Source organism: Ceratotherium simum, chromosome 2, assembly GCF_057802395.1.
Source record: "Ceratotherium simum simum isolate JZ-2026a chromosome 2, ASM5780239v1, whole genome shotgun sequence".
In the NCBI taxonomy this organism is placed as follows: domain Eukaryota; kingdom Metazoa; phylum Chordata; class Mammalia; order Perissodactyla; family Rhinocerotidae; genus Ceratotherium; species Ceratotherium simum.
This window is the reverse complement of record NC_141901.1, coordinates 1026802-1052337: the sequence shown is the minus strand read 5'-3', so window position 1 is coordinate 1052337 and position 25536 is coordinate 1026802. Positions and strand designations below refer to the sequence as shown.

Below are 25536 nucleotides of genomic sequence, written 5' to 3'. Positions count from 1 at the left end.
GCAGGACCTCCTGGTGGAGAGGGGGTAGGGGCCCACAGAGACAACCAGCCCCTCTCTTCTGCAGCCCGGCTGGCTCCTTGAGGGACCCAGACTGTGGCCGGGGGCTTGGAGCTGTCTCCAGGTGGGGTGGCAGGGGGATGCTGAGGGCGGCTGCCTGGCACTGCCACTGTGCTTTCCTTGGAGAAAACAAGTGGCTCTCTGTGTCTCCTCACAAGGGCGCAGAGTGCTGGGCCGCAGATAGGAATTATTACAAGTCCTTGGTTTTCCAATCAGCAGCGAGGTGATAAATGTGTTAGCGCAGGTGTGTAATTAATCCTGGCGGCGGCTGCACAGGCTCGAGACAATGGGGGCTTTTTTTTCTTTCTTTGCCGGGTTCGGCTTTTTTTCCTCCTTCACAGGAAGGTGACGGTGCAGGACACATTACACAGATAATTACTTTTTTTTTTTTTTTTTTTGATATTTGAAGATTTTATTTTTTCCCCCCAAAGCCCCAGTGGATAGTTGTGTGTCGTAGCTGCACATCCTTCTAGTTGCTGTATGTGGGACTCGGCCTCAGGATGAACGGAGAAGTGGTGCCTCGATGCGCACCCGGGATCCGAACCCGGGCCGCCAGCATCGCAGCGTGCGCACTTAACCACCAAGCCACAGGGCCGGCCCTGATAATTACTTTTAAAGTGTCTGCCTGGATTATTGAGTTGGATTCTTCCTGCTAGTTGTAAATGAAGTAATTACAGAGAAAGTCAGTGAGCGAGGTGGCCAGCCCCGGCTCCCGCTGCCATCACTGCCTGCCAGCCTGAGACGCCCCTACCCAGCCCGGGCCTGCCTGCGGCCTGGCGTGGGGCTCAGAAGAGGGAGCCCGCGGGCCCAGGGCGCTGGACGAGGAGAAGCTGAGCTGAGAGTGGGCCTAGCCCGGAGTGGAGAAGCCTGGTGTCGGCCAGTCCTGGTCAGCCTCGGTCTCTCTGAGCCCGCGTACTCTGTCTTCCTCACTGGCCTGAGGCCACGGGCACCGAGTGTGTGGACGCCCCAGAGGAAGGTCAGGAGGAAGAAGATTGAAGCTGGGCGTTGGGAGAGCTTGCTGACCGGCAGGGGCTGCAGGTGCAGGAGTGGGCCCTGGTTTTTGGAGGTTTTGCCAGGTCTGAGCTCTGGGCTGAGGCGGTCTGGAAGCCAGTGTATTAGTGAGAGGACTTTGGCAAGCCAGTCTCCACCCAGTTAAAAAAATGTGTAGAGAGGAAAGAACACACTTTGTTTGGGAGACATTTGGAATAGATGGTGAGCAGACAGGAAGAGGAGTTGAGGGTCAGCTGAGCAGGACCCTTTCCTTGGCTGTCACTCAGTCCAAGTGGGCTCTTGCCCAGCACCCACACCTCCAGATTCCCCAGAGACTGTCCAGTCCAGCCTCCCTCCAAGCCCAGAGAGCACTCCACAGCCTCCCTGCGGGGAGCACTAGCCTTGCCTGGATAACTCCAGTGATGGAGCGCTCATGACCTCACCAGGCAGCCTGCTCCGTGGGTAGAACATTCTTCTATATTGAATCAAGATCTGCCCACTTCTAAGTTCCGCCTTTTGGTTCTGATTCTTTGAAGCAGCACAGAGCAAGTCAGCTCTCTCTTTTCCATGGTGATAAAGATGGTTTCTTCACATTGAAATAGTATATAATAGTCACTGTGTGGACATAATATATTTTATGTAGCCATATTTGTGTTGGACATTTAGGTTGTTACTCTTATGTTCCTTTTACAAATAATACAACATAGACATTTTTGTGCATAACACTTTTCCTGTATTTTGGATTATTTCCTTAGGATAAATCCCAAGACATAGAATTAATGTGATGAAGGGTATACATGTAAAAAATTACTATTCTGTGAGTATGAAAGTAATACATAGTCATTCAAAAATGTAGAAAAACATATAAATAAAAGATTAAAATTACCCATAATTCTCTCAGAAATTTGGTATATAATTTTAACATTTTGGTATATATATATGTTTTTATGAATTCATGCACAGACATATGACTAAATTTATTATCGAAATATACATGTATACTGTTAAAATTTTGGACCAAATATATATTTTTGCCACTTTAATAGAAAGCACTTTTCTATGTCATTAAATATTCTTTTACAACATCATTTTTAAGTGACTGCCTAGTGTTTCACTATATATCTATTTTACTTGTTTAATTGATCCCTATGTTAAACTAGGTATTTCCAGTTTTTCACTTTTATAAACAATACTACAATGAATATATAAATATCTGAATCTTTACACATATCAATGATTTTTTTCCTTAGGTTACATTTCTTTTTTTCTTTTTTTTTTTTTTGTGAGGAAGATCAGCCCTGAGCTAACATCCATGCTAATCCTCCTCTTTTTGCTGCGGAAGACTGGCTCTGAGCTAACATCTATTGCCAATCCTCCTCCTTTTTTTTCCCCCAAAGCCCCAGTAGATAGTTGTATGTCATAGTTGCACATCCTTCTAGTTGCTCTATGTGGGACGCGGCCTCAGCATGGCCGGAGAAGCGGTGCGTTGGTGCACACCCGGGATCCAAACCCAGGCTGCCAGTAGTGGAGCGCGCACTTAACTGCTAAGCCATGGGGCCGGCCCAGGTTACATTTCTAGAAGTGGAATTGCTACGTTTTTAAATATTTTGACATATTTTGGCAAATTCCTTGTTAGAAAGTACTAATTTACATTCCCAGCAGCTGTGTATGAGGATGCATTTTGTTGCATGAAGATCAGCATTGAATATTATAACTTTTTCTTTGCTTTTTTTAAAAAATTTTTTTTTTTGTTAAAGATTTTATTTATTTATTTATTTTCCCCCTAAAGCCCCAGTAGATAGTTGTATGTCATAGCTGCACATCCTTCTACTTGCTGTACGTGGGACGCGGCCTCAGCATGGCAGGAGAAGCGGTGCGTCGGTGCGGGCCCGGGATCGGAACCTGGGCCGCCAGCAGTGGAGCACGCGCACTTAACCGCTAAGCCACGGGGCCGGCCCTCTTTGCTTTAATTCACTATTTCTTCATTGTTTTACTCCATTTATTTGATTAGTAGTGAGATTTAATTTTTTTTGTGTGTGAGGAAGATCAGCCCTGTGCTAACATCTGCCAGTCCTCCTCTTTTTGCTGAGGAAGACTGGCCCTGGGCTAACATCCGTGCCCATCGTCCTCCACTTTATACGGGACACCACCACAGCATGGCTTGCCAAGCGGTGCGTCGGTGTGCGCCCAGGATCCGAACTGGTGAACCCGGGTTAACTGCTTGCGCCACTGGGCTGGCCCGAGATTTAAATTTTTAAAGAGGTTCATTAAGTGTGAATAGTTCTCTGTTGTCATTTGTTGGAGTCTTTGGCTTTGCTTAACAGGCTGTTGAGTGCAGCGTCAAGATCACCTTATGGGGTCAAACACTGGGTGAATCTGGGTTTGGCCACTTACCAGCAATATGACCTTGACAAGTGACTTAATCCCTTTGTACCTTAATTTCTCCATCTGTAAAATGAAAATAATAATGTGACCTATCTCATAGACTTCTTGTGAAGATAAATGAAGTCATATATGTAAGGCATGTAGAATCGTGCTGAGCAGAGTAAGTGACAATGTGTTATTATGTTACTGTTGTTGATTTGCATGAGAAATGTAGATATCTGAAGACTGTATCATGATCTCCCTCCCTCCAGACCCCCCAGGTCTCCTTGTTTGGGGCTAAATGCCTCTGTTCCTCCAGTGACCCCCTGCTCTCTTTCTCAGGCTTTCCTGGTACCTCACACCAGGCGTGGTCCCACCAGCATAGAGCATGGTGAGGTGGACACACCCATTCCCAGGATGATCCCCTGGAACGTCACACTTCTGGGGGCTTCTCCTGGCAGCTGCCTGGATCAAGAGAGTTCAGCTCCTCTGGTGTCTTCTGGCTAACAGGACACCCCACTGGAGCCCCCTCCTGCAGTCGCCCAGCCCCCCTGCCCGCCCCCCCTCACACACTACCACGTGCATATCCTTTCTCGATCCCTCCTTGTCAGATCTATCCACAGTGTTCCCCATTCCCTTGAGCCCTGTTTGCACTTTCCGAAGTAGCACTAGTGATTTGATAGACTAATTCTGGTTCATGGGTTAATAAGAGAGAGTTGGTCTACTGCCTGCCAGGGTTATGGACAGAATGCCCATCTGAAATTTGAGGACGTAGATTGAAATCCCGGTCCAAGTTAGCCACTGTATGATTTGTAGCACGTCACTTAATCTCTCTGAGCTTTTGTTTCCTAGTCTGAAAAATGGGGTTAGTATCACTACCCACTTACCTAGTTGATAGCTAGATGAGTACTATAGATAGAAGTGCTTTGTAAACTGCAAATAATGTCGGTTATTATTAGACATGGGTGTTTGAGCAGTGTATCTCAGAAAGCAATGCTTTAACTCAGAGGTCAGACAGGTGCTGAGGGGGTTAGTAGGAGGTGTGTGAAGGGCAGGTGGTGTACAGGGTGCCCATCAAGTCCTCCCAGGCGGCTTACAGAGCTCCCTAGCACTCTGTCAAGGGTCCATCCTTACTGTTTGAGTCAGGAGACAGGGCTGGGCACATGGGTGCTGATCTGTAAACATGTGTGGGTGCTGAGGCTTTACTCCTTCCTGCAGGGCCTTGGATCCCCCTCCGTGGGGAGGTGAGGTCCCTCCTTAGCTCTGATGTCACCACGTCCACCCAGTCTGGCTCAGCATTGCCTGAGAACCTGAGTCTATAATTGCAGGTGCCAATTTGCTTTTAATTAACCTAATGCTTGCGATTAGCCTGTTAAATTCAACCTGGCCTTTGGTTGAATTGAGGTGGTTTTTCTGTTTTTGCTTTGCTCCTGGGTCCTTCTTAGCATCAATGGCTATCCAGAAACTGCAGGCAAGCCTGTTTGCCTCGCCTGAAACTGTGGCTGCCTCGCTGGGGAATTGTAGGTCATAGTGGGGAAGGAAAAATGGCTTTTGGTGAGGTAGGATGGTGGGGTGGGGCTGTGCTGATGGAGGCATAGTGCTAAGAGACTTGTTAGAACCACAAGTGAGGTCAAGAACCCAGGTTCCCTCCTTCTAATCCAATGCCTTCCCCCTTCTGAGCCTTAGTTTCCTCTTTTGAGCCTCAGTTTCCTCATCTCTACAATGGGACTAACAATTCCTGCCCTGCCTGAGGGTCAAGTGAGTTAGTGTAGGAAGTGGGTGTGAATGTAAAGCAATGCAACGTGAAATCGCTTTATCATGTCAGATGTGAAGCCCTTCAGAGTTACACAGATGGTCCCAGTGTCCCTGGCCGCTAGCTCCCGGACCCCTGTCTGTTATCAGTCACTCCTGGTGCTGTCTGGAAATTCTTGATTCCGTTGTCTTCTCCTCCTGCCCTCTGTCTCCCAAACCTTGGGTGATTTGAGAGCATCCGCACACAGTAGGTGCTCAGTAAATGTTGGTTGGATCGATGAAGCTTTGGATAGGAGGGAGTTTGGCCCAAGAAAAAGGCCTGAGGAAACATACATGAGAAGCCTTTGATAGCGGAGGGGGGCATTTACTTCCTGTCCTCCTCAGCCTCGCCCCTCACTCCATTAGAGTGAGCTGCTCCAAGGCAAGAGGTGGTCTTGTCTGTCTTTGTCTTTGTGATGTTTTGCACAGAGCCAGGCACATAGCAGTTGTTCGATAACTGCTTTTTGAATGAATGAATGAATGAGTCAGAGTAATGTGGTAGAGAGAACATGGAATTAAGAGTCAGATGAATAGGCCTTGGGATCCTGGCCCCACCACTTTCTTTTGGCAAATATCGACTGTATGCTCATTATGTACCAGGCAGGTACTGGGTTGCAAAAATGAATTTTTAAACTCATGGTCTAGTGAGGGAGCAGACATGTGGGCAAATGATTGTCCTGTGTAGGATAGGGGCTTATGCTATATCTATTGGTGGCCAAGAAAGAGAGTGGTAGACTCTCCCGGGAGAGTCAGGAAAGGATTCCCCAAGGAATGGGCCTTAAGCCATCTCATCAGCTCTGGAAAGTCGCTTAATTTCTTTGGGTCTCGGTTTCCTAAGCTAGCATGTTTGCTAAGCCTCCTTCAGGGAAGTGAGGACAAAATGAAATAAAGTAATATGAATAAAACATCTGGCACTGAATAACCCTTTAATAAATGTTAAAATGTTTTCTTGAAGCCAGGCTGGGTGATTGCTTGGTGGGGGAGGGACAGAAGCCAGGAGCTGAAGGAATTCCAGAAGCTGATCCATACAACTTCCTCTTAGCTCTGCTAGTTCGTACCTGTGCGACCTTGAACGAGTTCCTTAACTTCTCCAAGTCTCAGTTGCTATATCTGCAGAGTGGGAATGATAAGTTTGCTGTATGGATCCATGGAGAGACTACACACAAGGTACCTAGAACATACCTGGCACATAGTAAGTACTAGAAAATAGTAGCTCTTCTTTGTTGTTACCAACATATTTCATGGAGAGAATGCATCTGCATGCACACACGCACATGTTGCATGCATGTTGACTCCCAGATATGCTCAGAAAGGGAGGAGAGAGAGGGAGGCCCAGAATTAGGCTGAGTAACAGGCAGTTGCTGCTTAGTCTGAGAAACCTTCCATGAATCCAGGTGACTGGAACTCTGTTGAAAAGATTGGAGGGACCTGGCTTGGGTGATGGAGCTGCGGAGGTCGGCTTGTGAGCCTCCCTCATGGGAAACTAAGAAGTGGCCCCCTGACAGCTGGAACTTAATTCCTTCAGGCATGTACGCCCCCAGCCCGGGCCAGTCTTGCCAGCAACATCCTAGCAGCTCTGTCGCCTGGCTGGTCCCCTGACCTTCCAAAGCAAGGCAGCCTGGCGGCCATGCTGGGTTGCCGTGGTAACTGGCAGCCTCCCAGCTGGGTTGCCCGGGTAACCAGTTAGCTGGTATTGGAGGAGGGGGTGGTGAGCTGGGGGGAATCAGCCTCAAAAGAGGCAGAGAGGGACAAGGGCGGGACCAAGAGGAAGACAAATCCTAGATGCCCCCAGCACCCACTCCTCTCTCCCTCACGGGATTGGGAAAGCCAGAGAAAGGCAGGTAGGAATGGATATTGTGTTGTTTCGTGCCCTGTGTGTGTGTGTGTTTTGTGGTGTGAGTCGTCTTGGCCAATGCAGGACGTCTGGAAGATTTGATAGGGCGGTGCAGGATCTCCCGGGCAGTGCTAAAGGCAGTGAGGTCCAAGGGGGAAGCTGTGGACCATCCAAACCCAGATCTCAGAATTGGTCCCCCTGCCTCCAGACAACTTAACCTCTTTGGGTTCTAGTTTCCTTGTCCTTAAGATGGAGGTGCTAACATGGACCTCTAGGGGCATTGTTTGGGACAGCCTGGCACTATCAGTGGCGGTTCCCTCCTCTCCTTCCATGCTGATTTTCTATTCGGTGGATACTTTCCAGCCTGTGAGCCGCTTGTACTGGAAGCCCCGCTGGTCTGAGCCCAGCCCTGTGGCAGGAGTCGGAATTCTTGAGAACCAAGAGATGGGGCTCTCACTCGAGAGGAGGTTACTGTCCCAATCTGCAGGGGCAGGAAGCAAGTTTATACAGGTGGAAACGTCTGCAAGAAAGTTTTCTAAGACCTAACGGAAATTTTTTACTGCAACCAGTAGAAATACATTTTTTATCACAACCCAGTGAACACAAGTGTGTTACTCTTACTGTGTATGGTGCATGCTAGCTTCCTGTTATATTCTAGTCTAGTCTGGCCTATTTTGTTTTAAAAAAAAAAGGATATCGGGGGCCGGTCCCATGGCTTAGTGGTTAAGTGCGAGCGCTCCGCTGCTGACGGCCCGGGTTCGGATCCCGGGCGCACACCGACACACTGCTTGTCCGGCCGTGCTGAGGCGGCGTCCCACATACAGCAACTAGAAGGATGTGCAACTAAGACATACAACTATCTACTGGGGCTTTGGGGAAAAAAAGGAGGATTGACAATAGATGTTAGCTCAGGGCTGATCTTTCTCACACACAGACACACAAAACGATATCTTGACCTTTCAGCTTGATTTCACACCCACCAGTGGGTCAGAGCCTTTAGTTTGAGCAAGACTGAGAGAGAACACAAACTAAAGCTCCTCAGGTGTGTAGAGGGCTCAGGCTTCTCTCCCCTTCCACGTGTGGTGTTATCTGGTTTGATCCTCACAGCTGCAGTCTGTGAGGTGACTGAGGCTCAGAGGTCACACGACTTGCCCAGGGTCACAGATCAGAGGTCACACGGTTTGCCCAGGGTCTTAGAACCCAGGCTTAAATGGGGGCTCTCCGTTGCTCAGGTTCATGGTGCACCCCATGTGTGCTGAATCTCTTGCCCAGTTTTATTCTTGCTGAGAGAGGAACTGAGAGGATTCTCCTTACAGAGAGAGAGGCTGGAATCTAAAGATCCAAATGGATCTGTCCCAGCCACCTTGAAATCGAGGGCCTGGAGCTGAGCCTAGAACTCAGTGCCTCTTGTCTGTTGTCGCAGGGCTTGGAGAGGCTGGGTGCTGAGGAGGGCTGTTGAGAGATGGTGTGAGCCCGGAGCAGTCTGGCTGTCCCCTCAGAGTTTGTGAGGGAGTAAGTGGGGAAGGGAAGGGTGGGCCTGGCCACGCTTCAACACCCCTCCCAGTGAGCATTTCTGGTGGCTGAGCAGGGCTGGGTCTAACTGTGAGGAAGATTCCGTGTCAGAGTCCTGGGGCCGGGCCTAAAGACCTCAGGCTTCTGGGAGATTTTCTGACAGAAAGCCTTAAGGCAGTCCCCAGAGAAGCCAGTTTTAATTGTCTATCTCCTGTAAGACAACGGAAACAACAGTCAGCAGGAGGCCTGCCACGTGTGGACTTGACCACAGGGTAGGTTCGGCCGGGGGAGAGCTTGGTACCAGGTGGCTGAGGTGAAGTGGCGCTGAGGGGGAGGGCACGAGCGGCTCTGGAATGCCCAGGCACAGTGCGGACCCTATACATATTTATTGTGATAAATTAAGATAAGGCCTGGAAAAGCATCAGGAGCACAAGGAGGAATTCATACTGCTTGGTTCCATTTTCAGCTGTGCTGGGAGAATTTAGGCTGTTTCTCAATCTCTCAGGAGCTGGTTTCCTGTTCGTGGGGTGCTCGGGAGATGGTGCCGTTCCCTCCCTCCCCTCTGTGGACTTTGCCCTTGGCAAACAGAAGAACAGCAAGGCAAGGCATTTACAGCTGAGAGGCATTTCCTTTCCGTTTGGGTATGTTCCCTTTTCAGCTTCTGCACGGCCCCTACTGCACAGAAAGCTGCCCCAGCTGCCCAGTGTTGAGGGGGGCGCTGGGGGTAGCGTGGTGGGCTTGTGGCATAGGCCTGTGCTCTGGAAACAGATGGGGGTGCTCCACACCCTGCTGTGTTCTTGTCTCTCAGGCTTCTTGTTAAATTAGCACCCACTGATCTGAGCATCAACAGTTCCAGCCATAAAAGTGAGAGCAGTCAGAGGTATCTTGTCCAGGCTCCTGATTTCAGGCTTTTGGTGCCTTTTTAACATGTCAGGCCAGGGCGGTGGGTATGTAACTAGCAATTCTGCTGGGACTCCAGTAGGGTGTATGTTTCGGTCTGAGGCTGAGGCGATGGTGGGTTTTCAGTAAAGAGAATCGGTACCTTAGGATCATACCAGGAGGTTGTGCTTGTGATTGAGGATGAACAGATTCACACTGAGGGAAGCTGAGTATCTTTCTTGTAGAGACCTGCTATCTCTGCGTTCGTATGTTCTGCATGTACCCAGGATACTATATTCTACATTCCCTCCAGCTTGTCCAGGGTGACTTTGGTTATCCCTGTTTACCTATGAAGAATCTATATTTCTGAGATGATGGTCCTCTTACTCAAGACCACATTGAGAGGGAGGAATCAGAATTAGAATTTAGGGATGTTTCCATGTTTCCTGCTCAAGCATTTCCTTGCCCCTCGTGTGACCCAGGTTTGAATGCAGGCGTGTTAGCCAGTGAGATGATGGAGATGGGGGCACAGAGGCGGGAGGATGTGATTATTTATTTGGCTCCACTTTGTCATGACACCCCAACAGTCACAGCTCATTTGTGGCTGCTCAGTGCTGCCCGGCTGGCCTCTTCTCTCCAGATGCCCAGCCCCTGTGTCCTGGAAGAGGCAGGTGGTGGATGCTGGCCCCTCTGGAGGAGTGGGAGTGTGTGCATGTGTTACTTGCATGTTCATATGCATATAGGAGATGGCCCGCCAGCTGCTCTGGGTCTGATGAAGGAGGCCCTTCAGACCGAGCCCAAAGAAAGACACAGAGATGCCGAGGCAAAGGCTTGGAGGCAGAGCTGGGCTGGAGGGAGAATCAGAGACCATAGCCCGTGCTGGCCCTACAGCTCCCTCCTGCCCACAGACTAGTGGAGGAAGGAATGATCTAAAGGGCAGCATCTCCTCTAGGAGCCCTAGCCTCCTCTTGCAGCACAGGTCTTCTCTGAATCCAGAAACCAGTGTCCTCGTTTAAACCCAACGTAACCTTCTGGTGGCAGGCAGCGGGGCAGGCTTAACTCATTCTCTTCTTCGCCCTGCACTCCACTCCTGTGTGTCTCTGCTCTTCCCTGTCGCCCTATCATTGTGGTCACTGTGTGTGTAGATGTGAGGGTGGAGAGCCAGTGGGGATGTGGGTGAGCTGATGGTCCCCCGTGCCTCTGGTTCCTCACTATTAAGGTCAAGTGACTAGGCAGAGAAAGGAGGGTTTGTTCCAGTGGCTTTTGTGGGGGGACCTGCTGCAGGGGGAGGGAGCAGAGCATGGTGTGGGAGAAGAGGGAACAGGAGGACTCATGGTTGATCCAGCTGGGGTCCTTGTCCTATTTGGGCCGATGCTAGAGTGCCCGAACCATCTAGCTCCACAGTTCTCTAGGACCTGTGCTATGGGTGAGGTTGTACCCAATGCACAGCACACCTGGGTTCTGAGGGGGAATAAAGATGGAGATCCTGCACACTGCCTCGTGGTGGCAGATCTCAGATGAGAAGAAAGCAGGGTTCTTAGTGGAGGGAAACCTTGAAGGGAGTAGGGCCTAGGGTCTGAGAAAGGAAGCCTGTGTTGGCAGGGACAGGGCCAAGCTCCGATACCTTTTGATGCACTGCCTCTGGTCTAGACCCCAGAAAGGACTTTCTTGAATCTAAATGGAAAGCGTCCCAGTCTGGCCCAGCATCTTCCAAATCTGGTGTTGTCAGAACCAAGGCCAAGTCATCAACACTTATACTTATTAAGCTATATTTTTAAAAGTGTCCTTTTATTGGCTGAAACAGCCAGTTGGAAATAGAAGTTGTTCTAAAATATTTTTATTCACATATGTCCTTCTCTCTGATAAATTTGTATCTCTCCACAGTCATTAGCATAATGCCTTGAAATAGTTGGTGCTTATAGATGCCTCCCCACCTTCCCTGGGCATCATGCTCGGGGATGGGGCAACATGCAGGAGAGCTAGATATGAAGCTGCTCTCAGCCGAGATCCTTGCGTGGGCTGAGATTTCGGATTAGTTCTCCACCTTGTGGCTCAGAGCCAGGATGACTGTCTTCCGCTTCACTGGCTGAAGGATTGGCAGGGTGGAGTTTGATCATATAGTGTCCATCCTTCTCTGCCTTCCTCCTCCTCGGAGACATGGCTTTGTCACTCACTTCTAGGGTACTCGGATAAGGTGCTGGTCCGCAGTCTAATTTGGGTAAGGAAACACTGAACATCTTTCATACTTTGTATGATGACTCTCCAAATTTTTAATTTTGAGAAAGAGGGAGCTATTTTTAGCCAGCTTAGAGGACTTGATCGCTCCCGCAAGAACCTCGTGAGATAACAGGTCAGGAGAAGGTGGAGGCGGAGGCGGCGGCAGAAGCTCATTTGCATATTTCCCACAATCCTTCCTTCCGCTCAATTCACAGCCGTCCTGGCGGCTTGTAGTCAGGGCATTGCTGTCACTTTCTCTCCATCACACCATCAAAATTGGTGGGCCAGTCCGGGCTCAGTGTAGCTCCTTATAAACACTGTGTTTCGGTGTCCAGATGGAGAGACCAGTTCAGGGGAGGGACCTAGAGCCTCAATCTTGGAAGCGACCTTTCGTTTGGTCCACCCCTCCTCCCAGACAGCTGTCGCGTTTCCAGTGTCCCCCACACGCGACCAGCCAGCACCACTTACGTATCGCCAGTAACAGGGACACTGCTCTGTGAAGCAGTTTTTCCATTTTTGGACAGCTTCCACGCCTCTCCTTGCTTAATGTTGAACTTAACTTTTCTTCTTCTGCCATCCCCACTTTGGTTCCAGTTTGACGTCCTGGCCATCGTTTCCTGGGCTCATTTGTTTGTTTGTCCTTCCAAGAGTCAGACACGTGTCGTGAGAGAATACGACACAGCAGGAAAAATATAGGCTCTGGGGTCTGTCTGCTGGGGTTTGCACCTGGCTTCACACTTGCCAGCTGTGTGACCCTGGTTATAATCCTTAACCTCTCTGAGCCTCAATGTACCTATCTGTAAAATGTGGGTAATGATGGCACTTACCTCCTAGAGTTGTTGAGAGAGTTAAACAAAGTAACACATGTAAAAAGCTTAGAACAGTGTCTGGCAACTATAAGCCACTCAGCACATGGCACCTTTCCATCTTCTCTTAAAATAAGCTGTCTAGGGCCGGCCCCATGGCTTAGCGGTTAAGTGCGCGCGCTCCACTGATGGCGGCCCGGGTTTGGATCCCGATCCTGGGCGCGCACCGACGCACCGCTTCTCCGGCCATGCTGAGGCTGCGTCCCACATACAGCAACTAGAAGGATGTGCAGCTATGACATACAACTATCTACTGGGACTTTGGGAGAAAAAATAAATAAATAAAATTATATATATAAAAAAATAAGCTGTCTAGAATTGGACACAATATTCCAGATGTGGTCTGTTCAGCGGGATTCCGATACCCTCCACTTGACAATCTATTTCTATTACGTCAGACTAAGTTTGCAAATCACTGGTGTTTAAATGGAGCTCATTGTACTGAAATCCTCAGGTTATCCTCCCATGGACAGCTGTTAGTTGTAGATCTCCTGTCTCCTACATAAAAGATGTGATCTGCTTTGGAGGGAAGGTCAGTGTCAAGGGGAGCCTGGAGCGTCCCTTCACATTGGTCCACACGCACACTCCTTAGTGATGCAGTCCGGTCCTTTTACCGTGCCATTCAGCATCTGGTGTTCTATTTGGAAAATCACTTGACTCACACCTAGAATAAAATTCCCCTCCTCGTGGGTCTCTTTCTGTGGGTCTCTCTCACTCTTCTCTGCTCATTTGCTACACCTGCTTATCAGGTGAGCTGAGCAGTACTGTTGGGACCTTCCAGCCTCCAAACCCGCTCCTCCACTTCTCTCGGTTCCCAGGATCTAGGGAAAGGGACACAGGTGCCTCGAGCATGTTCAGAGTGCCCGCTCTCACAGGTGAACCCTCGAGAATGTTTAAATCCGTGCTCTTCATGGGCCAGCAGCATCTAAATCACCTGAGAGCTGTTAGAAATGCAGAAATGCAGAATCACAAATGCAAAAATCACTTGTTAGAAATGCAGAATCTCAGGCCTCACTCCCAGACTACCAAATCAGAATCTGGGTTTTAACAAGATCCCCAGGTGACTCATATGTGCATTAACATTTAAGAAGTATTGCTCTACATATATTCAGCTTGAGGTAGGAATGAAGTTGAGGGGAGAGGATCCTATCTTCCAAGATCTTGACATCAGTCCTACTGACCAGGCCCCTGGGGACAAACATAAAACTGTTTCCAGGATATTTGATCACTAGTTCTCCACATGCCCCCATTTGCTTCTTGGAATGCCAATAATAAGGTTTTTATAAAACATACATTAGGGGCCAGCCCGGTGGCATAGTGGTTAAGTTCGTGGGCTCCGCTTCGGCGGCCAGTGTTCGCAGGTTCGGATCCTGGGCACGGAGCTACACACAGCTCATCAAGCCATACTGAGGCGGCGTCCCACATAGAGTATCTAGAAGGATATACAACTATGACACAACTATCTACTGGGGCTTTGGGGAGACAAAAGGAAAAAAGGAGGAAGATTGGCTACAGATGTTAGCCCAGGGTCAATCTTTCTCAAAAAAAGTACATTAAAAAAATATAGATTGTCCTTGTGTTTTCCCCATTTTATTAGTAACATGCTCTTGAATGTATCTCAAAGCTTTGGATTATATGTACAATTGGAATCGTTTTTTAAATGTTCAATGTAGGGTTTACATTTATGATATATTTCATTTTGTTACTGTCAGGCCAGTGTTTCAGTATATGGAATCCCAATTCTGCCGTACGTTAGCCATCCCTCCTGGCTTTGTCAGTAGCAAACACAGGAGGCTTGCCTTCTGAGTCTTGATGCAGTTCATGGAGGATGAAAACATAGAACACAGCAGGGTCACGAATAGAGCCCTGTGGTGCACCATTGGAGGCTCCTTCATTCATTCAGCCAGTGTTCCTGAGTGCGGGAGCCGCATGCCTGCAATCAGATGAGCTGGTTGGAGCTCCGGCTCTGCTCCTTGCTGCCTTTGTCACTTTTGGACAAGGTACTACTGCCCCAGATGCCTGTTTCTTCATCTGTAATTGAGGAAATTGGAGTAGTCATCAGCATCCCCTAGGGTGCATTAAAGAAATGCATGTGCCTGGGCCTCCCCAGCCCTGCCCAGAGATTCTGATTCAGTTGGTCTGTGGTGGTACCTGAGCATTAGTGTGTGGTTTTTTTTTTTTTTTTTGTGAGGAAGATTAGCCCCGAGCTAACATTCGTTGCCAATCCTCCTCTTTTTGCTGAGGAAGATTGGCCCTGGGCTAACATCTGTGCCCATCTTCCTCTACTTTATATGTGGGTCGCTGCCACAGCATGGCTTGATAAGTGGTGCGTTGGTCCGCGCCCAGGATCCAAACCTGCTAACCCCAGGCCACTGAAGTGGAGTGCATGAACTTAACCACTACACCACTGGGCCAGCCCCACATTAGTGTTTTTAAAAAGCTTTCTGTTAATCTAGTGTAAAGCCAGGATTGAGAACCATTGGACCAGATCATCTCTAACATGCATGGTCGGGCTCCCTGGCAGTCTAGTCCCAAAGCCTGAGCTCTGCTGGCTGCAGTCTGTGGTAGGAGAGAGGGCCTGGCTGGCTGGTGTAGCATGGTGGCAGGCTCTGGGCATGCCATGCAGGACTGCAGGGCACCCCTGTCTTCCCCAAATCCCTGGGAGAGGACTGGGGATGCCTCCTATCAGCCGCTTGCTCTCCTGCCTTTCTCCTCTGGACAAAAGAATCATCTTTGACTTCTCTGACACTAGCTCCTTTTCTGTGTTTCTAAGCTTGCTGCTTAAGAAAAATAGCCAAAGGCCGGTTTAAGTCAGTTTCAGCGTAAGTCAGTCAAGATGACTTCCTGTCTGATTCCTCTCTTTGCCCTCTGTTTCTGTCCTCCTGTAACTCAGGAGGTGACAGCACCTCGGAGGCCTCCTCTTGCATCTGTTTGCCTTCACAGACTCCCACAGGCCAAGGGCTGCCCCACACCAGAGCTGCAGCGGCTCCCTGGAACCTTGCTGACCGATACAAGAATGCATACAGACCCCTCTGACTTGGCATTGGGCGTCAGAGCACCTGCGTGCCCAGCTTGGCTCATTTGGGGCAAGACTAGCTTCTACCCTGGGGCTCAGGATGTCGCTCTGAGCATCCCTTCCCTGCTTCTGGGGTAGGAGTGTGCCCCAGGTCTGTGTTATCTCGTCTTGTCCCCTCCCTCCCCCAGTTGCTGCTGGGTGCCGGGAGAGACTCTGCAGTGGGCTTGTTAATTGGCGCTTCAGCTGGCTGATTGACTCTAATGCGGGTGAACGTTTATTTACCCGGCAGCCGCCTCTCAGACAGCCGTTAATTGCAGGCACGAGAGACAATAATTATGGGATAATGGGTGGCTTTTGTGTGAGTCCTCCTTGCACTGTGTCAGCAAACACGGAGGGTTTGTTTCCTAACATTCAGTCCCCCTGCTGAGGGTGCCACAGCCCCTCCCGCTTGCTCCATCCCTGTCGTCCAGCCCCCCACCCCCCACCCAGGGGCTTTCACCCACATTCCCTGGATGACAGAAACCATGTTTCCATCTTCTAAAATATCATCTCCTAATTCCCATGCAGCCATGACCCCATTTTGAGGATTTGTGTGGTTGAATTGCTGCTTTTTAGAAAGTAGTTCTTAACTTTGCCTAAAAAAAGGGGAACTAAATCCTAAACTCTGTGCCTTATTCCATGGCCTTCTGATCTTTAATATTTTTACATGGTTGTAATTAGTGTGTAGCTATTGTCCTGTGCCATGCATTTTTTTGTTTAACATTATTTTATACAAACACCTCCAGGTGTGACAATGGTCCATAAATTTGTCATGTTAAATAGCGATAAATAATTCTGTCATGTTCCTCCATTAGTGTATTGCTCTTCTCTTAGTCCTGGGGATTTGGGATGTTTCCAGTTTGTTGCTATTATTAATGGCTCCACTATAAACATCTTTATATATTACTGATTTTTCCCCCAGTTATTTCCCCGGGGGTAAACTGAATTATGAGTTATATTGATCTGGCATGATGTTGGGAGGAGTTGAGGGGAGAGGGGAGCTGGAGGCTATGGGCGAGTTTAACTGATTCCCTCCCCACCCTCTCCCAATACACAATTCCTTCTTTTCTCACCTCTTTTCCCATCCATTTCTAGAATGATCCTTGCTCCAACTTTCCAAGTAACAACCCACGTTAGTGAAGGAGAGATTTGGTGCTCTGGTTATCTATTGCTGCATAATAGATCACCCCACAATGTGGTGGCTGAGGACTGCAGTTTATTGTTGCCTCTTGGGGTTCTCCAGGGTACCTGGGCTCCGCTGGGGGCTTGCTTGGTTTGTCTTCTGCCCTTGCGGTCATCTGGATGCTGGACGGGGCCCGACAGCCAAGGTGGCTCCTCGCATGGCTGTCATCTGGGAGCTCAGCTGGGCTGTCAACCCGAGCACCTACATGTGGCCTCTCCATGTGGCCGGGGCTTCCCTCAGCGTGGCAGTTGGTCCTGAGAGGGAGTGTCTCAAGAGAGAGCATTCCAAGAGACCCAAGTGGAAACCTGAGGGCTTCTAATGCTCTAGCCTCAGGAGTCACACAGCGTCACTTCTGTTCCATTCTGTGGGTCCAGATGAAGGCGAGAGGGACTAGACTCCACCTCTCATGGTGGAGGTAGCAGAATTTGCAGCCATCTTTGATCCTCCACACTTGAAGACGGAAAGCACATATTGATTAGTATCCTGTGAATCCTGTCAGCTGCCTCACGAGAGCCCAGATGAGACCCACCCCTTCATTTCCACTCCAAATCCTGCCCATTCCCTACACCAGTCATCTCTCTCTTCCTGTGTGCGTCCCTCCTCCCTCCCCTTTCTTAACTCCAAGGCTCTGTATCTTTGTCTGCCCTGTCTTAAATGGCTCTTATCACATAGCAGGGGCCTTCAGTTATTTGTGGGCTGGCTCCCTAGGCTGTAAACTCCTGCTTGAAGGCAGGGACTCTGCCCTGTTCTTCTTGTTAATCTCCACACCCTACCCTAAAGACCAGTAAAGTGCCAGGCATGTAAAAGGGCTTCCATAAATTCCATTCCCTTCCCCTTTTTTCATACACTGGACACTCCAATGTCTGTTGAATGAATGAATAAATTATCCTAATGAAATTGGGGACGGGGAGAGGACAAACTTTTACTGAACACTTAATATGAGCACTTCCCAGCACAAGCCAGGAGCATCATATAAATTATCTTATTATATTTTTACAACAACCTGGGAAGTACTAGTAGTATCCCTATTTTACAGATGATGAACCCGAGGTTCAGAGATGTTAAATAGCGTGTCCAAAGTGACTCTGTTGGGTCACATAGAAAGTCATGGAGCTATGATTCAAACCTAGGACTTTGGGAACTTAAGGCAAATGTTCTCTCCTGTACACTTAACCTTGGAACCTCAGTTTCTTCATCTGTAAAATGGGGAGGATAGTACTTCCCTCCTAGGGTTATTTGGATGAAAAGAAATAAGACATGCAAAACATCTAGTGCTCGGCGTAGAGTGGGCATTCACTCCGTCTTGCCTATCATGATATTCCTTCTTGTTCTCAAGGGTTTGACAAGCTCTCTACACATTTGGGATGGCTTTATGGCTAGCGATGTGGTTGCTGGAACTGCCCTGTTGACATCTTTGGGTGTGTGCATTGTTCACCGACACACACGTAATTACTCTGGTACGTGCTTCCCGGTTACTCCTCTCCTCCCCCTGGAGCACACGGCAGTCCTTGCCCCCGGATTCCCCTCCAGTGAGCAGCCTCCCACCTTCTTTGTAATCACAGAGCAGACAGCCAGGTCTCCAGTCACCCAGGCGGCTTTCCTAGAGCAGCTGAGCCTGGGGATTCCACCCTCCCACATTAATTGCTTTTGTTTGCTCTTTGAAAATTAATTCCAACAAGAGCTCATTAGTTCTTTCCTTTTTCTCATCCTCGTGCTCACTTGCTCTCCTCACCTCTCAGCTCTGATTCCGTTTTTTGGTCTCTCTGTCTCGTCACATACAAGGATCCCATTCAGGACGATTGTGCCGTGGGGATGTTCTGCTGGGTGAGTTATGATATGGACTTGACAGGAGAGTGCAGCACTGTGGAGGGGGTTCCGATAATTTATAGGGCAGCAATAATTTATGTCTTTCCTTCCGTGACGCCCTTCGCTCTTGTTGCTTTGGCTCTGGCCTCATCATTCTCTGGCTCAAGATGCTGCTTGGGAAGGGAGGAGCTGGCTAGGTTAGGCGTCCACTAGTCTGGTCTGGTCTTCTGTCCCTTCATTCCAAGCTTGGTTCCATCTCCCACTCCCCTGCCTGGCCACTGATACGTGCACTGAGTTGCCAGAAGCACAGAAGGCAGAGGAGGTTGGATTTTTTTCTTAACTCTTCTCACACCCTTCCCTCCAAAGGTCCAAACTGAAAAGTCTGGGAGTCCAGAAAGAGGTGAGTTTCTTAAAATTCTTCCCTCTCGGCCTCCAGGCTCTTCTTTCCTTCAGGTGCTAGTCTTTTGGTGGAGCAGCAGGGCTCAGGGGAGGTGAAATGGAAGCAGTCCCAGCAAACTGCCCTGTCAGGAGCCGTGGAGGAGGCCTCTCCAGACCCCTCTCTCTAGCACTCTGGCCAGCACTAGCAGGGGGCTTGTCACAGGCAGTTGCTAGCTTTTGTGATTCTGTTCCAGTCTGATTCTGTTCCTGAATGCCTGGAATTTGACAAATCTTCAAGTGCAGAAAAGCATTTCCTGCATCCACATGGATTTGCAAATATATGTCCTTTATGCTTACAAGCCGGTGGTGGGGTGAGGTGGAGAGGAGGACGGCAGAACTGTAGCAAGCTGGTCCAGCGCATGATTCTGAATGATCCCTCCCACCACACGCACATACACACACACACACACACACACACACACACACACACACACACACCTTCCATGGATTCTGGCCTGATGGCCTCAGCCAGAAGTGACCTCTCCTTCCGCTGAATTCTTCTGGCACCAATGACTTGTAAAATTTACAGGAGATCTATACTTTTAGTTTTAGGGTGGTAGTAGAAGATCGTATTGGATAAATAAATTGGGGCTGGCTTATAAAAGGCCTTGCATTTGGAGCTAAGAAGTTTCACCTCTATCCTGTAGGCAGTAGAGATACAGGGAAGGTTGTGAGACAGGGTGTGACCGAATTGTCATGTGGAGAGAGCAGGGAGACCAGAGTCAGAGGCAGACTTTCATCTGCTGGGCAGTGGGACTGGGGATGACATCGTTCAGGGGTTGCTGGGTCATCTTTACTCTATAGTCTGAAGGCTACATCACAGACAGGGAGGATTGGTTGGTAATGGGGGTGTGACATGCTGAGAGCTATTTCAGGGGCTTAGGGGGCCAGGTCGGGAATCCAAGTCTCAGGGTAAAGTTGAGTTGGTGGCTGGAGGCAGCAGGGTTGGGGTTAGGGCATAGGGGACCAGGTGGGAGGGTTAGGTCCACGACCCATTAGAAAGCCCCTTTTGACACTAGAGAGATTTACACTGGCCCACCCCCATATGAAGAGGCTTTTGTCCTGGAACCCTTTAGAGGCACCGGTTAAAGTGACCTGACAGAATTGTTTGCTGGCCGTCAAAGTAGTTGAGGGGAGGTGACAGGGGACCGTGGCACAGCAGTGGCTATGGGAGGGGGGATTGAAAAGGTACAGATATGCCCGTGTCACATATGCACCATCATGCGCGTTGCCTGGCTCAGAGCAGCTGGCCCTTCCATTCCCCCTGGGAGCTCGGCCCTTCCTGCCCAGAGAAGGGAAGTGGGGAATGACATGACTTCTTGTCTGTCCGCTTTCTCCCAAGGTCACTTTTGTCTCTGCTCATCAAAACTGGCACCGTCTTCCTGGTCTTGCTATCCCTGGAGCTGGGGGCTGCCAGTGTTTCCGGAATTTCTTCTTGCCTTAATCCAGTTGCTCCGGGCAGAGAACAGAGAAGGGTGTAGCTGCCTATTGCAGCTTCAAAGATGCATTGAGAGATGGGATCCTCCTTCAGACTGTTCTCTAGCTCTCCTCCCCCCAGAGAGGCCTTCTCTAGAGCCTTTCTCTGGTGGAGAAGCAAGGGAGGGACTTGGTCCAAGGGGCCCAGTCTGGGTGTCTATACGTTGAGTGGAGTTATCTGCAGTGCTGGGCTGAGGCCAAGCTAAACACCCCCACCAGCTGCCCCAGCCATCCTGCTTTCCTGGCCTGGCTGGGAATGGAAGGGAGGGGTCATCTGTAGGTTAACCCTTGGGAGGCCAAGGGGAAGGAAAAAGTCCAGTGGAAAAGTGTCTCTGTCCGTTTCCTAGACAGGTGGTCTCATCAAGACCAAGTCCAGAGTGGCAGGCCCAGGGCCCTCCTCCGATGGCGACCTTACTGGGAGCGCAAATGTATTTCATGGATAATTAGAGAGGTTGGATGGTCAGGATCTTTGAGTCACTCCCTCTCTTAGCACAAAGATTTCAAATTTCACTGAACGGGATGAGAGCCACCCCACACCACACCCCTTGGGGGTGGAATTAGCTGTGTAGTGGTCTTGTTCCCTTCCCAGAAGCAGGTTTGCCTCGGAGCAGTTTTCCAAGGCCCCTGGACTGCAGCACGTCTAGTCCACACTGCCTGCTCTACCCCCGTCCTAGGCTGCTCCAGGGGAGGTCTGTAGACAGGGGATTCCCTTCCTCCCCCATCCCTGCCATGGTCAGCATCATACTACTCTTGGCCATTTGTATTCAAGACCTGGGGAGAAATGGCCGAAGGCGGGATCTGTCAGAACTCACAAGCTCAGAGGGACCTTACAGTTTTGAATAGGCTGATTAAGAAGTCGTTGTTGATCAGGAGCAAGATGAGTGGGCATTTCTTAAGTTTTTAAGGGAATTTATTGCCAGTGAAACCCTGGATTTGCCATAGAACACTCTGCCTTTAGCCCCTGAGGCCCTGAACTTGCCCAGGCCAGAAGGAGGTCACTAACTCTTGCTTGCCATAACCCTGAGAGGAGCTCTCCCAGAGTGGCTGCAGAGCCGAGGAGGTTCCTCCGAGAGCGGGCTCAGGCCTGGTGTAGTGTTTACCCCTTGAGGGCCAAGCCCTGGGCTGCTCAGGGTCTGAGGCGGCTCTGAGCATCCCCCACCACGGTTCTGGTCCTGGCTTTGGCACTTCCCTAAGATTCCCTAAGATGTCTTCAGCTCGTTCCTTATCTCCTCCCAGCCCCAACTGTTTAATCAGTTGAGGACTGGGAATGAGCATAAGGCGTCCCTCAGTAAGGTTATGTGAAGCTGCAATGAAAAATAGTCAATGTGTGTAAAAAGCTATGCAAATGTGAGAAAATATTATTAATATTATGACACTTAGGAGAGGGAGAACTCTTGGAGTCCTGGGTTTGAGCCCTAATTCCTGGTGGAAGTTCCTGCAGCCCACAGCTTCCTCCCTGGGGATGTGCAGGAGAAGCATCCATGGGGGCAGTGCCTGCTCCTCCAGGCTGGCCCACTGTGGGCCAGGTGGCCAGGCCGACAGTGAGAGAAACCCAGTCAGCCCACAGATACCAGTCCTCCGGCCAGACCACACCTCCCTGGCCGCCCCTTCCTTCCCCTCTTCCTTCCTCTTCCTTGCCAGCAGTTTTCACTTCCCTCTGATGGAGCTGGGGGGCCCTCTGGCTCTCCTGGGCAGGGTGCCTGGGGCCTGGGGGCCTCGGTGTTCTCTGGCTTGGTTTGTCATTTTTCTTGTCCTTATTCAGGATGGCCTTGCAGAGCCTGACAGAAACGTGCACCCCCCTCCCTAGGTGTGGCAGGAACTTTCATTTGTGGTAATGATGCCTCAGTTTATAGAGCGCCATCTCTTGGGCGCCCAGAGCACTTCTCCCGCGGCTCCGGAGGCACTGGAGGCGCGGGCCAAGGGGAGGCCCCTGCGCTCCGGGGGCGCAGGAGGCGCGGGCTGGGGGAAGGACCTCCGTGACTTGGTAACTGAGGCTCGGAGGCAGTCCTGGCTTGCCTTTGGTTGTGCACACAGCAAGCGATGGAGCCAGGATTTGAGTTTCAGAGTTGGTGTCGAGGTCCCTCCGCTGTCAGCGAGGGACCTGTTGGCCCACTTCCTCGGTGCCTGCTGCCTGCCTGCCCTGGCTTTGGTGTGGGTTGACTCTGAGGTAACCTTGGGCCCTGTGGTCCCTGAAGGTCAGTGAGTGTGCTGAGGTGGAAGGCGGTCATCTTGTGACGGCCCAGCATGGGCATGAATATGGAACAGGCACGGTGGATGAAAACCAAGTTAACCCTGTGTCCCCTTCAGCAGTGTGCCCCAAAAGGGTGGGCTCAGGGCAGGCTCCTTTTGGCTACCTTGATTGGCCACTTGTTCTGAGGAGGAGCCTCCCTCCTGGCACTCCGCCTCTCGGGAGGCAGGTGGATCAGTCCACTCGTCTCTCGTCCAGGAGCAGCTGCCAGGAGGTAGGAAGGGGACGGCTGGGCTGTGAGGTGTGTCTGTGAGCTGGCCCACACACCCCTCCTGGGCCCGGAGTGGCTGCCCGGCCCTGGCGGCCGGGGCTGCGGGAGCAGCGAGGGCCGTGCGCTGACCGGGGCTCTGGCTGTGTGTTCCTGGGGCTCTTGAACCCTCCTTGCTCCCTCTTTCTCCCCTCGCTCCTTACTGTTGTTTTCTTTCTCCCTTGCTCTCTCCTTTTCTCTTCTCTTTCTTTTACTTATTTCCTCAGCAAATTGGAGGTCTGGAATGTGCCAGGTCTGGTACTCTCCCTCTCTGATCCCTCCCTTCCCCAAGACTTCTCCAGACACCCATACCTCCTCTCCCTTTCCCTTCTGAATTTTCCGTCCCTTTCTCCTCCAGTCTTCTCTCCTCTCCCGTGAGCTCTGTGACCAGCAGCACCAGGAAGTGCCAAGAGAAGGACCAGCCTGGGAGGGGCCTGCTGTTTGCCCAAGGTGGGTCCCTGCGCTGCGCTGGAGCTGGGCTGCAGCGTGGGCTTGCTTGGGTGCTTTGCTCTTCTGTGGCCTGCCCTTTCCAAACCTTCCTCCTTCTCCCCTCCTCCTCTTCCCCACTCTGATGCCTAATGGAGGCGGACAGGCAGCAGGCATTTGATCTAGCCACTGCAGATGCTGCTTTGTGGAGATACTAGTTCTTTTCCAGACCCCAGGCTAGGAAGAGGCTGAATTCAACATGGGGCTGGAAAAGCTCTTAGTTTTCAGCCCTGAGCTGGGGGTCAGGGGCGGAGGGGGAGTGTGAGATTTCGCCTCAGAAGACTGAATGTGGCTCCGCTGCTGTCTGGTGGTGGGACCTTGGGAGGGTTGCTTTCTGTATGGACCCCTAGCCCCACCTCTGTCAAAGGCCTCCAGGGATCCGGCTGTAGAAAGTGAGGTGAGGCTTGCTGCAGTGGAACTGCTGGAAGGGAAGAGCAGCCTGAGGGGCCTCTCCCATCACGTTCTCCAAGGGGGCCCCCAGAGACCAGAGCCAGTGGCCTGCTAGCCAGGAGTTTATTGCACTGTGCTGGGGTCACCACAATGGTGATCATGGAGGGTCTGATTTTTATTAAAAAAAAAAAAAATTTTATTGTAGAAAATTGCAAGCATATACAAAAGTAGGGAGAATAATGTAATAAGCTGTGTACCCAAGCTTCATCATTCTGAAGGCATCTCACGGCCAATCTTGTTTTAAGTCTACTTCTAGTCCTCTCTTCCCCCTGATTATTTTGAAGTAAATCCTAGTCGCTTTATCATTTCCTCTATAAAGTTAGGGATTCTTAAGAAAGAAACAACAGGCTGGCCCTGTGGCATAGTGGTTAAGTTCACACGCTCCGCTTCGGCGGCCTGGAGTTCACAGGTTCAGATCCTGGGTGCAGACCTGCACACCGCTCATCAAGTCATGCTGTGGCGGCATCCCACATACAAAATAGAGAAAGGTGGGCACAGATGTTAGCTCAGGGCTAATCTTCCTCAGCAAAAAGAGGAGGATTGGCCATGGAGGTTAGCTCAGAGCCAGTCTTCCTCACACACACAAAAAAAGAAACAACAAAATATCATTATCACACCTAAACAAAATTAACAATTCCTTAATATAATCAAATATCCATTAGTATTCATATTTCTCTGATTTTTGTAAACATTTTTTCCTATTTTTCTCTTTAATTTGGATCCAAGTAAGTCCAAACATTGTGATTGGTTGTTATAGTTCTTAAGTCACTTGATCTATAGATATTCTTTTTTTTTAAAGAGATAAATTTTATGTCAAATGAATTTTATTAGATAAAATATAGTAAACCATTGAGTATATGTAAGATAAAAACAAAAATTTTGTAAAAATGCCATCATAGGGGCCAGCCTGGTGGTGTAGTGGTTGAGTTCACGTGCTCCATTTTGGTGGCCCGGGGTTCACCCGTTCAGATCATGGGCGTGGACCTACACCACTCATCAAGCCATGCTGTGGAGGCATCCCACATACAAAACAAAGGAAGATTGGCACAGATGTTAGCTCAGGGCCACTCTTCCTCACCAAAAAAATAAATAAGTTACTTACAAAAAAAATGCCATCGTAGGTGAGGGAAAGGAATCTGGTGCTGCTGATGGTGGCAGCTCTGGAATTGGCCTGAAGGCCGTGCAGGGATTGGCACTAGTTGAGGTATATTCTTTTTCTCTTTCTGTCTCTCTTGCAATGTTTTGCTGAAGAAACTGGGTTGTTTATCTTTTAGAGTTTTTCACATTCTGGGTTTGGCTGATTGCATCCTCATCCTGTCATTTCACATGTCCCACTGTCCCTGTATTATCCATACGTGTAGTTAGATTTAGGGCTTAATCATTTCAGTTTTCTTTAATTTATTTGTAGGAGGGGCAAGGATCCCTTGGTTGTGGTGTGTACATCCATCAGGAGACACAATGTCTGCTTGTCTCTCCTCCTGTGATGCTAGCAGCCTGGACAATCATCACCTAGATCCATTCATTCATTACAGGCTAATTGCCTATTAATGACTCTCTCTAATTAGACGTTGCTTCTTTCATGCCACAGCAAGCGATCTCTCACTTTGAGCGAGGCCTCCTTCTGTGGGACGTGTTGC

The 25536-nt window shown here is 49.9% G+C and overlaps 1 protein-coding gene across 10 annotated transcripts in view; it reads left to right on the top strand.

Annotated features, from left to right (window-relative positions):
- Window positions 1-25536, top strand: part of PLEKHA6 (pleckstrin homology domain containing A6) — a 135909-nt gene that overhangs the window by 18676 nt on the left and 91697 nt on the right. Inside the window, exon 1 of one of the 10 annotated variants that reach the window (XM_087436904.1) lies at window positions 18438-18572. The exons of the other annotated variants lie outside the window; for them this stretch is intronic. The gene's annotated coding sequence lies outside the window, so the exon portion shown is untranslated. Of the gene's footprint in view, window positions 1-18437; window positions 18573-25536 lie in introns of those variants that run through there. 10 annotated transcript variants of the gene reach the window in all.